At 39.2% G+C, this 10209-nt stretch overlaps 1 pseudogene across 1 annotated transcript; it reads right to left on the reverse strand.

Annotated features, from left to right (window-relative positions):
* Positions 1 to 8808: 8808 nt before the first annotated feature.
* On the reverse strand, positions 8809 to 9259 carry LOC102979900 (ubiquitin-like protein FUBI; annotated as a pseudogene). The gene has a single exon (XR_008616394.1). The product of XR_008616394.1 is annotated as a ubiquitin-like protein FUBI (transcript).
* Positions 9260 to 10209: the final 950 nt, after the last annotated feature.

Here is a 10209-nt window from a genome sequence, read left to right on the forward strand (position 1 = left end):
TCTAGTTCTGTGAAAAATGCCAGTGGTCGTTTGATAGGGATTGCATTGAATCTCTAGATAGCTTTGGGTAGTAGAATCATTTTCACAATGTTGATTGTTCCAATCAAATAACATGGTATATCTCTCCATCTATATGTATCATCTTTAATTTTTTCATCAGTGACTTATAATTTTCTGCATACAGGTCTTTTGTCTCCTTAGGTAGGTTTATTCCATGATATTTTATTCTTTTTGTTGCAGTGGTAAATGGGAGTGTTTTCTTAATTTCACTTTCAGATTTTTCATCATTAGTGTATAGGAATGCCATAGATTTCTGTGCATTAATTTTGTAAACTGGTACTTTACCAAATTCATTGATTAGCTCTAGTATTTTTCTGGTAGCATCTTTAGGATTCTCTATGTATAGTATCATGTCATCTGCAAACAGTGACAGCTTTACTTCTTCTTTTCCAAATTGGATTCCTTTTATTTCCTTTTCTTCTGTGATTGCTGTGACTAAAACTTCCAAATCTATGTTGAATAAGAGTGGTGAGAGTGGGCCACCTTGTCTTGTTCCTGATCTTAGTGGAAATGGTTTCAGTTTTTCACCACTGAGGATGGTGTTGGTTGTGGTTTTGTCATATCTGGCCTTTATTATGTTGAGGAAAGTTCCCTATATGCCTACTTTCTGCAGGATATTTATCATGAATGGGTGTTGAATTTTGTCAAAGAATTTCTCTGCATCTTTTGAGATTATCATATGGTTTTTCTCCTTCAATTTGATAATATGGTGTATCACGTTGATTGATTTGCATATATTGAAGAATCCTTGCATTCCTGGAATAAACCCCACTTGATCATGGTGTATGAACCTTTTAATGTATTGTTGGATTCTGTTTGCTAGTATTTTATTAAGGATTTTTGCATGTATGTTCATTAGTGATATTGGCCTGTAGTTTTCTTTCTTTGTGACATCTTTGTCTGGTGTTCGTGTCAGGATGATGGTGGACTCATAGAGTGGGTTTGGGAGTGTTCCTCCCTCTTCTATATTTTGGAAGAGTTTGAGAAGGATATGTGTTAGCTCTTCTCTAAATGTTTGATAGAATTCGCCTGTGAAGCCATCTGGTACTGGGCTTTTGTTTGTTGGAAGATTTTTAATCACAGTTTCAATATCAGTGCTTGTGATTGGTCTGTTCATATTTTCTCTTTCTTCCTGATTCAGTCTTGGCAGGTTGTGCATTTCTAAGAATTTGTCCTTTTCTTCCAGGTTGTTGCTTTTATTGGCAAAGAGGTGCGTGTAGTAATCTTTCATGATCTTTTGTATTTCTGCATTGTCATTGATATTGGCCTGTAGTTTTCTTTCTTTGTGACATCTTTGTCTGGTGTTCGTGTCAGGATGATGGTGGACTCATAGAGTGGTTTTCATTTCTAACTCTATTGATTTGAGTCTTCTCCCTTTTTTTCTTGATTAGTGTGGCTAGTGTTTTATCAATTTTGTTATCTTCTTAAAGAACCAGCTTTTAGTATTATTGATCTTTGCTATATTTCTTTCATTTCTTTTTCATTTATGTCTGCTGTGAACTTTATGATTTATTTCCTTCTGATAACTTTGGGTTTTTTTGTTTTGTTTTGTTTTTCTTTCTCTAATTGCTTTACGTGCAAGGTTAGGTTATTTATTCGATATGTTTCTTGTTTCTTAAGGTAGTATTTTATTGGTATAAACTTCCCTCTTAAAACTGTATTTGCTGGATCCCATAGGTTTTGGGTCGTTGTGTCTCCATTGTCCTTTGTTTCTAGGTATTTTTTGATTTCCTCTTTGATTTCTCTAGTGATCACTTCGTTATTAAGTATTGTATTGTTTAGCCTCCATGTGTTTGTATTTTTTACAGATCTTTTCCTGCAATTGATATCTAGTCTCATAGCATTGTGGTCGGAAAAGATACTTGTTACAATTTCAATATTCTTAAATTTACCAGTGCTTGATTTGTGACCCAAGATATGATTTATCCTGGAGAATGTTCCATTAGCACTTGAGCAAAATGTGTATTCTGTTGTTTTTGGATGGAATATTCTATAAATATCGATTAAGTCCGTCCTGTTTAATGTATAATTTAAAGCTTGTGTTTCCTTACTTATTTTCATTTTGGATGATCTGTCCATTGGTGAAAGTGGGGTGTTAAAGTCCCCTACTATGAATGTGTTACTGTCGATTTCCCGTTTTATGGCTGTTAATATTTGCCGTATGTATTGAGGTGCTCCTATGTTGGGTGCATAAATATTTACAATTGTTATATCTTCTTCTTGGATAGACCCCTTGATCATTACGTTGTTTCATTCTTTGTCTCCTGTAATAGTCTTTATTTTAAAGTCCATTTTGTCTGATATGAGAATTGCTACTCCAGCTTTCTTATGATTTCCATTTGCATGGAATATCTTTTTCCATCCAATCAATTTCAGTCTGTATGTGTCCCTAGGTCTGAAGTGGGTCTCTTCTGGACAGCATATATATGGGTATTGTTTTTTTATCCATTCAGCCACTCTGTGTCTTTTGGTGGAAAATTTTAATCCATTTACATTTAAGGTAATTATTGATATGTATGGTCCTATTCCCATTTTCTTAATTGTTTTGCATTTGTTATTGTAGGTGTTTTCCTTCTCTTGTGTTTCTTGTCTAGAGAAGTACCTTTAGCATTTGTTGTAGAGCTGGTTTGGTGGTGCTGAACTCTCTCAGCTTTTGCTTGTCTGTAAAGGTTTTAATTTCTCCATCAAATCTGAATGAGATCCTTGTTGGGTAGAGAAATCTTTGTTGTAGGATTTTGCCTTTCATCTCTTTAAATATGTCCTGCCTCACCCTTCTGGCTTGCAGAGTTTCTGCTGAAAGTTCAGCTGTTAACCTTATGGGGATTCCCTTTTACATTATTTGTTATTTTTCCTTGGCTGCTTTCAATTTTTTTTTTGTATTTAATTTTTGATAGTTTGATTAATATGTGTCTTCGTGTGTTTTTCCTTGGATTTATCATGTATGGGACTCTCTGTGCTTCCTGGACTTTATTAACTATTTCCTTTCCCACAGTAGGGAAGTTTTCCACTATAATCTCTTCGAATATTTTCTCATTCCCTTTCTTTTTCTCTTCTTCTTCTGGGACCCCTATAATTCGAATATTGGTGTATTTAATGTTGTACCAGAGGTCTCTGAGACTGTCCTCAGTTCTTTTCATTCTTTTTTCTTTATTCTGCTCTGCAGTAGTTATTTCCAGTATTTTATCTACCAGGTCACTTCTCCGTTCTTCTGCCTCAGTTATTCTGCTATTGATCCCTTCTAGAGTATTTTTAATTTTATTTATTGTGTTATTCATCATTGCTTGTTTCCTCTTTAGTTCTTCTAGATCCTTGTTAAATCTTTCTTGCATTTTCTCTATTGTATTTCCAAGATTTTGTATCATCTTTACTATCATTATTCTGAATTCTTTTTCAGGTACACTGCCTATTTCCTCTTCATTTGTTAAGTCTGGTGGGTTTTTATCTTGCTCTTTCATCTGCTGTGTGTTTTTCTGTCTTCTCATTTTGCTTATCTTACTGTTTTGGGGATCTCCTTTTTGCAGGCTGCTGGTTTGTGGTTCCCGTTGTTTTTGGTGTCTGTCCCCAGTGGCTAAGGTCAGTTCAGTGGGCTGTGTAGGCTTTCTGGTGGAGGGGACTAGTGCCTGTGTTCTGGTGGATGAGGCTGAATCTTGTCTTTCTTTTGGGCAGGTCCACGTCTGGTGGTGTGTTTTTGGGTGTCGGTAGCCTTATGATTTTATGCCACCTCTCTGCTAATGGATAGGGCTGGGTTCCTGTCTTGTTAGTTATTTGGCATATGGTGTCTAGTACTGTAGCTGGCTCGTTGTTGAGTGAAGCTGGGTGTTGGTGCTGAGTTGGAGATCTCTGGGAAATTTTCGCCATTTGATATTACATGGACCTGGGAGGTCTCTTGTAGACCAGTGTTCTGAAGTTGGCTCTCCCAACTCAGAGGCACAACACAGACTCCTGGCTGGAGCACCAAGAGCTTGTCATCCACACGGCTCAGAATAAAAAGGAGAAAAAATAGAACGAAGGAAAGAAAGAAAGAAAGTAAGAAAGAAAGAGAGAAAGGAAGAAAGAAAGAAAGAAAGAAGATAAAATAAGGTAAAAGATAAAATAAAATAAAGTTATTAAAATAAAAATAAATATTAAGAAAAAATTTTTAAAACAACAAAAAAAAACACAAAAAATGGACAGACAGACCCCTAGGATAAATGGTGAAAGCAAAGGTATACAAAATCTCACACAGAAACATACACATACACACTGACAAAAAGAGGAAAAGGGGAAAAATTATATACCTTGCTCCCAAAGTCCACCTCCTCAATTTAGTATGATTCATTGTCTATTCAGGTATTCCACAGATGCAGGATACATCAAGTTGATTGTGGGGCTTTAATCTGCTGCTTCTGAGGCTGCTGGGAGAAATTTCCCTTTTTCCTCTTTGTTCAGACAGCTCCCGGAGTTCAGCTTTGGATTTGGCGCTGCCTCTGAGTGTAGGTCACCTGAGGGCATCTGTTCTTCCCTCAGACAGAATGGAGTTAAAGGAGCAGCTGATTTGGCGGCTCTGGCTCACTCAGGCCGGGGGGAGGGAGGTGTACGGAATGCGGGACAAGCCTGCAGTGGCAGAGGCTGACGTGACATTGCACCAGCCTGACGCGTGCCGTGCGTTCTCCCGGTGTAGTTGTCCCTGGATCTCGGGACCCTTGCAGTGGCAGGCTGCACAGGCTCCCAGGAGGGGAGGTGTGGATAGTGACCTATGCTCGCACACAGGTTTCTTGGTGGTGGCAGCAGCAGCCTTAGCTTCCCATGCCCATCTCCCTGGTCCGCACTGAAAGACGTGGCTCGTGCCTATCTCTGGAACTCCTTTAAGCAGTGCAATTAATCCCCTCTCCTCGTGCACGAGGAAACAAAGAGGCAAGAAAAAGTCTCTTGCCTCTTCGGCAGCTGCAGACTTTTTCTCGGACTCCTTCCCGGCTAGCCGTGGTGCACTAACCCTTTCAGGATGTGTTCACGCCACCAACCTCAGTCTTCTCCCTGCGATCCGACTGAAGCCCAAGCCTCAGCTTCCAGCCTCCTCCCACCCTGGCGGGTGAGCAGACAAGCCTCTCTGGCTGGTGAGTGCTGGTCGGCACCGATCCTCTGTGCGGGAATCTCTCTGCTTTGCCCTCTGCACCCCTGTGGCTGCACTCTCCTCCTTGGCTCCAAAGCTTACCCCCTCCGCCACCTGCAGACTCTGCCCATGAAGGCACCTCCTAGTGTATGGAAACCTTTCCTCCTTCACAGCTCCCTCCCACTGGTGCAGGTCCTGTCCCTATTCTTTTATCTCTGTTTTTTCTTTCTCCTTTTGCCCTACCCATGTACATGGGGAGTTTCTTGCCTTTTGGGAGGTCTGAGGTCTTCTGCCAGTGTTCAGTAGGTGTTCTATAGGAGCAGTTCCACGTGTAGATGTATTTCTGATGTATCTGTGGGGAGGAAGGTGATCTCTGCGTCTTACTCTTCCGCCATCTTCTCAAATCCCCCCTGTATCACATCTTCTTAATCCATACCTCTGCTGATGGGCATTTAAGTTGCTTCCATGTACTGAATATTATAAATAGTGCTGTAGTAAATATTGGGGTGCATGTGTCTTTTTGAATTATGGTTTTCACAGCATATATGTCCAGTAATGGGATTTCAGGGTTATATTGCAGTTCTATATTTATTTTTTTAATGAACCTCCATACTGTTCTCCACAGTTGTTGTATCCATTTACAATCCCACCATTGGGGTAAAAGGGTTCCCTTTTCTCCACACCCTTTCCAGCATTTATTGTTTGTAGATATTTTGATAATGGCCATTCTGACCAGTGTGAGGTGATACCTCATACATTTTCTTAGTTGTTTTGGGTTTGTTTTCATGTCTTTTTTCTTCTTTTGTATTTCCACCTACAGAATATCCTTTAGCATTTGTTGTAAAGCTGGTTTGGTGGTGCTGAATTCTCTGAGCTTTTGCTTGTCTGTAAAGCTTTAGATTTCTTCCTCAAATCTGAATGAGATCCTTGTTGGGTAGACTAATTTTGGTTATAGGTATTTCCCTTTCATCACTTTAAATATATCCTGCCACTCCCATCTGGCCTGCAGTTTCTGTTCAAAATTCAGCTGATAACCTTATGGGCATTCCCTTGTATGTTATTTGTTGCTTTTCCCATTTTCCTTCTTTTTTTTTTTAAGGAGGAATAAAAAACAAACTTTTTTTTTCTACAGGAACTTCTCAATAGGCATATATAATGATTGATACATAGATTGTTCTACAATAAGATCCGATTGTATTAGGGTTTTACAGACATCTATACATAAATCATAACAACACTGATTATAGTTTGGTTTTGAATTTTGATTTGCATGAGTTATTCATTCATTTGTTTCCCCTTAGAGATAATAATAAGGGACAAATTACAATTGGTCAATATGTAACAAATTGAAAATGTTTTTCTACATTATATTCCCTTGGATTTTTATAGTATTAATTTTGTTTAACATCTTTATTGGAGTATAATTGCTTTACAATGGTGTGTTAGTTTCTGCTTTATAACAAAGTGAATCAGTTATACATATACATATGTTCCCATATCTCTTCTCTCTTGCATCTCCCTCCCTCCCACCCTCCATATCCCACCCCTCTGAGCTGATCTACCTGTGCTATGTGGCTGCTTCCCACTAGCTACGTATTTTACGTTTGGTAGTGTATATATGTCCATGCCACTCTCTTACTTTGTCACAGCTTACCCTTCCCCCTCCCCATATCCTCAAGTCCATTCTCTAGTATGTCTGTGACTTTATTCCTGTCTTACCCCTAGGTAAGGGTGTGGTTTTCATCATTTTTGTTTGCTCTTTAGGTCTTTTAGGTCCTTGTTAAACGTTTTTTGTATTTTCTCCATTATATTTCTGAGATTTTGGATATCTTTACTATAATTACTCTGAATTATTTTTCAGGTAGACTGCCTATTTTCTCTTCATTTGTTAGGTCTGGTGGGTTTTTGCCTTGCTCCTTCATCTGCTTTGTGTTTTTCTGTCTTCTCATTTTGCTTATCTTACTGTTCTTGGGGTCTCCTTTTCGCAGGCTGCAAGTTCATAGTTCCCGCTGTTTTTGGTGTCTGCCCCCAGTGGCTAAGGTTGTTTCAGTGGATTTTGTAGGCTTCCTGTTAGAGTGGACTGGTTCCTGTGTTCTAGATAATGAGTCTGAATGTTGTCTTTTTGGTGGGCAGGACCACATTCGGTGGTGTGTTTTGGGGTGTCTGTGACCTTATTATGAGTTTAGGCAGCCTCTCTGCTAATGGATGGTGTTGTGTTCCTATCTTGCTAATTGCTTGGCATAAGCTGTCCTGCACTGTAGCTTTCTGGCCATTGAGTGGAACTGGGTATTAGCATTGAGATGGATATCTCTGGGAGAGCTTTTGCTATTTAATATTGCATGGAGCCAGGTGGTCTCTGGTGGACTAGTTTCCTGATCTCGGCTCTCCCACCTCATAGGCACAGGCCTGACACCCAGCGGGAGCACCAAGACCCTGTCAGCCACACCGTCAGGTACATGGGGCGTTTCTTGCCTTTTGGGAAGTCTGAGGTCCTCTGCCAGTGTTCAGTAGATGTTCTTAGGAGTTGTTCCACATGTAGATGTATTTCTGATGTATTTGTAGGGAGGAAAGCGATCTCGCATCTCACTCCTCTGCCATCTTTGAATGTCTCAGTCCAAGCCTGCATACTTTTACTGAGGAATTCTTAAACATTTAACAATGAAATAATACCAATTCTCTACAATCTCTTCCTTATTTTCTTTTCCTCTGTGCTCAGTCTAGTTCCACCTGCTCATAGGGGACCGTGTTCATAGGCCTCATCCCCTACACTTCAGATCATACTTTCTAATGAGAAATCAAGAACATGGATTTTTATTTTTTTGCTGATGTAGTCCAGCATCTGTTACAGTCCCTGGCATGTAGTAGGCCCTCTGTAAATATCTACCAGCTGTCTTCACAGTAGCAGTGCTGATTGCAGCTCTGTCATCCTCCCTGCCAAGGGCCTGGACTTGCGCCAGGGCTTCCAAAGGACTGGGGACAGTCTCTGGGGCTGCTGGATCAGGGTGTGCTGAGGAACCTGGGCCCCCATGATGGGAGCGCCGAAGTCAAGGGAGGCTAGGCTGGGGCAGCAGTAGCAGCATCCTGCTGCAGGTGCGAGTCCTCTCACTTCAGCTTTCCTCACAGCACCTCACGCCTGGAAGTGGAAGGTAACTGTGCTGCTGCAGTGTGCACTGGGACTTCATTCACATGCTTCCCTCCTTCAACCCACCAGTCAGCCCCACAGGTGCCTTCCCCCACCACTGTCTCACCTGTATATTTTCTTTACATGTTTTTCACATGGTCTTACATAGAGCAAACTTTTTTATTTTGATGAGATTCAATTAATCATTCTTTTCTTTTATGAATTGTGTTTTTGTTCTCAAAACTAAAAACTAAAAACTCTGCCTAGCCCTAGATCTCCCAAAATTTCTCCTTTGATTTTTCTTTAAGTTTTATAGTTTTACATTTACATTTGAATCCATTATCTATTTTGAGTTAATTTTTGTATAAGTTGTGAGGTATAGGTACAATTTTTTTTACTTATATATTTCCCATTATTCCAGTACTATTTGTTGAAATGTTGTCTTTCCTCCATGGAATTGATTTCATACCTTTTTCAAAAATCAGTTGAGCATATTGTATGTGTCTATTTCTGGGTACTCTATTCTTTTTTTTTTTTAATGATTGGGCTAAGTGGCTTTATTAAAGACAGCCAAGATTACAAAGGACTTAAGAGTTGGCATTATGGCCCTTCTTCTTGCTAAAAGTTGGCACGATATTGACAAAGCACCGGTTGTACTGCATATGGCTCTTAGCCCAGCCCATCTTCTTCTTGTCTTGTTTGGCCACCTTGGAAGTCTGACTTCTTATTTTCCTGGCACAGGCCATGGAACCATGGACTTTACCTCCAAGCATGTGGCTGGCTACTTCCAGAGTGCTCAGAGCCTCCACCCCACACTGGCCCAGGGTAGCCTCATCCTCTAGGGGTGTGCATTCCAGGAGCAGGACTTGATCTTCTGTAGTGATGCCCTCCAATGAGGCTACATGAGCTTTGATCTGGGTGACAGTCTCCTGGCCAGTCACCTAGAGAGTGTGTAGTTCCTGGGCATGGACAAAGAGCTGCATGTTGGTGACTGAACCATGGATACCACTGCCACTAGTGTACTCTATTCTGCTCCATTGATCTACATGTCTATTTATCCACAAATACCACATTGTTTTGAATACTCTGGCTATATATGAAACCTTAACATCAAGTAGATTGATTCACCCTATACTTTATCCTTCTTTGTCAACATTGTTTTAGGTATTCTAGGACCATATACACTTCAGGGTAATCTTGTATATGTCTACCAGGAAACCTTCCTGGAATTATTTTAAGAATTCAATTAAACTTATCCATCAATTTGGGGAGAAGTTACATCTTTAGTATGTTGACTTGTTCAATCCATGAATACAGTATTTTTTTTTCCAAGTATTTAGGTTTTAGATTTCCTGTCATCAGGAAAATTTTACAATTTTCAACTTACAGGTCCTGTACATATTTTGTTACATGTATACTTACATATTATATTTTCCATTGAGAAATTTAAATTTATTAAAATTTATTTTAATTCTGGTTTACACATATTTATTTTTAGTGTATAGAAGTGTGATTTGATTTCTTTTAGTTCATATTGCTGTATTCATTATTTCTATTTTTTGTATATATTTTTAAAGTAGTCAGTCATATAAGGAGAGTATTATTTATTTCTTTTAAAACTGTAAACATTTTATTTGATTTTCTTGCCTTACTGTGTTGGCCAGAACTTCCACTACTATGTTGTATAAGAGTGATGAAAGTGGTTATCTTTGCCTGATCCCCAATTTAAGAGGGAAAGCTTTCAGCATTTCATCATTAGTGTTACTTGTAAGTTTTTGTAGATGCCTGTTGTCAATTTGAGGTAATTTCCCTTTCTTCATAACTTCATAGAGTTTTAATAAGAAATAGGCATTGAGCTTTTCAGATGTTTGCTACATCAAATAATATGATATATGATGTTTCTTTTTAGGCTTTTTTTTTTTTACTGAGGTACAATTGA

Source organism: Physeter macrocephalus, chromosome 21 (genome assembly GCF_002837175.3).
Source record: "Physeter macrocephalus isolate SW-GA chromosome 21, ASM283717v5, whole genome shotgun sequence".
Classification (NCBI taxonomy): Eukaryota; Metazoa; Chordata; class Mammalia; order Artiodactyla; family Physeteridae; genus Physeter; species Physeter macrocephalus.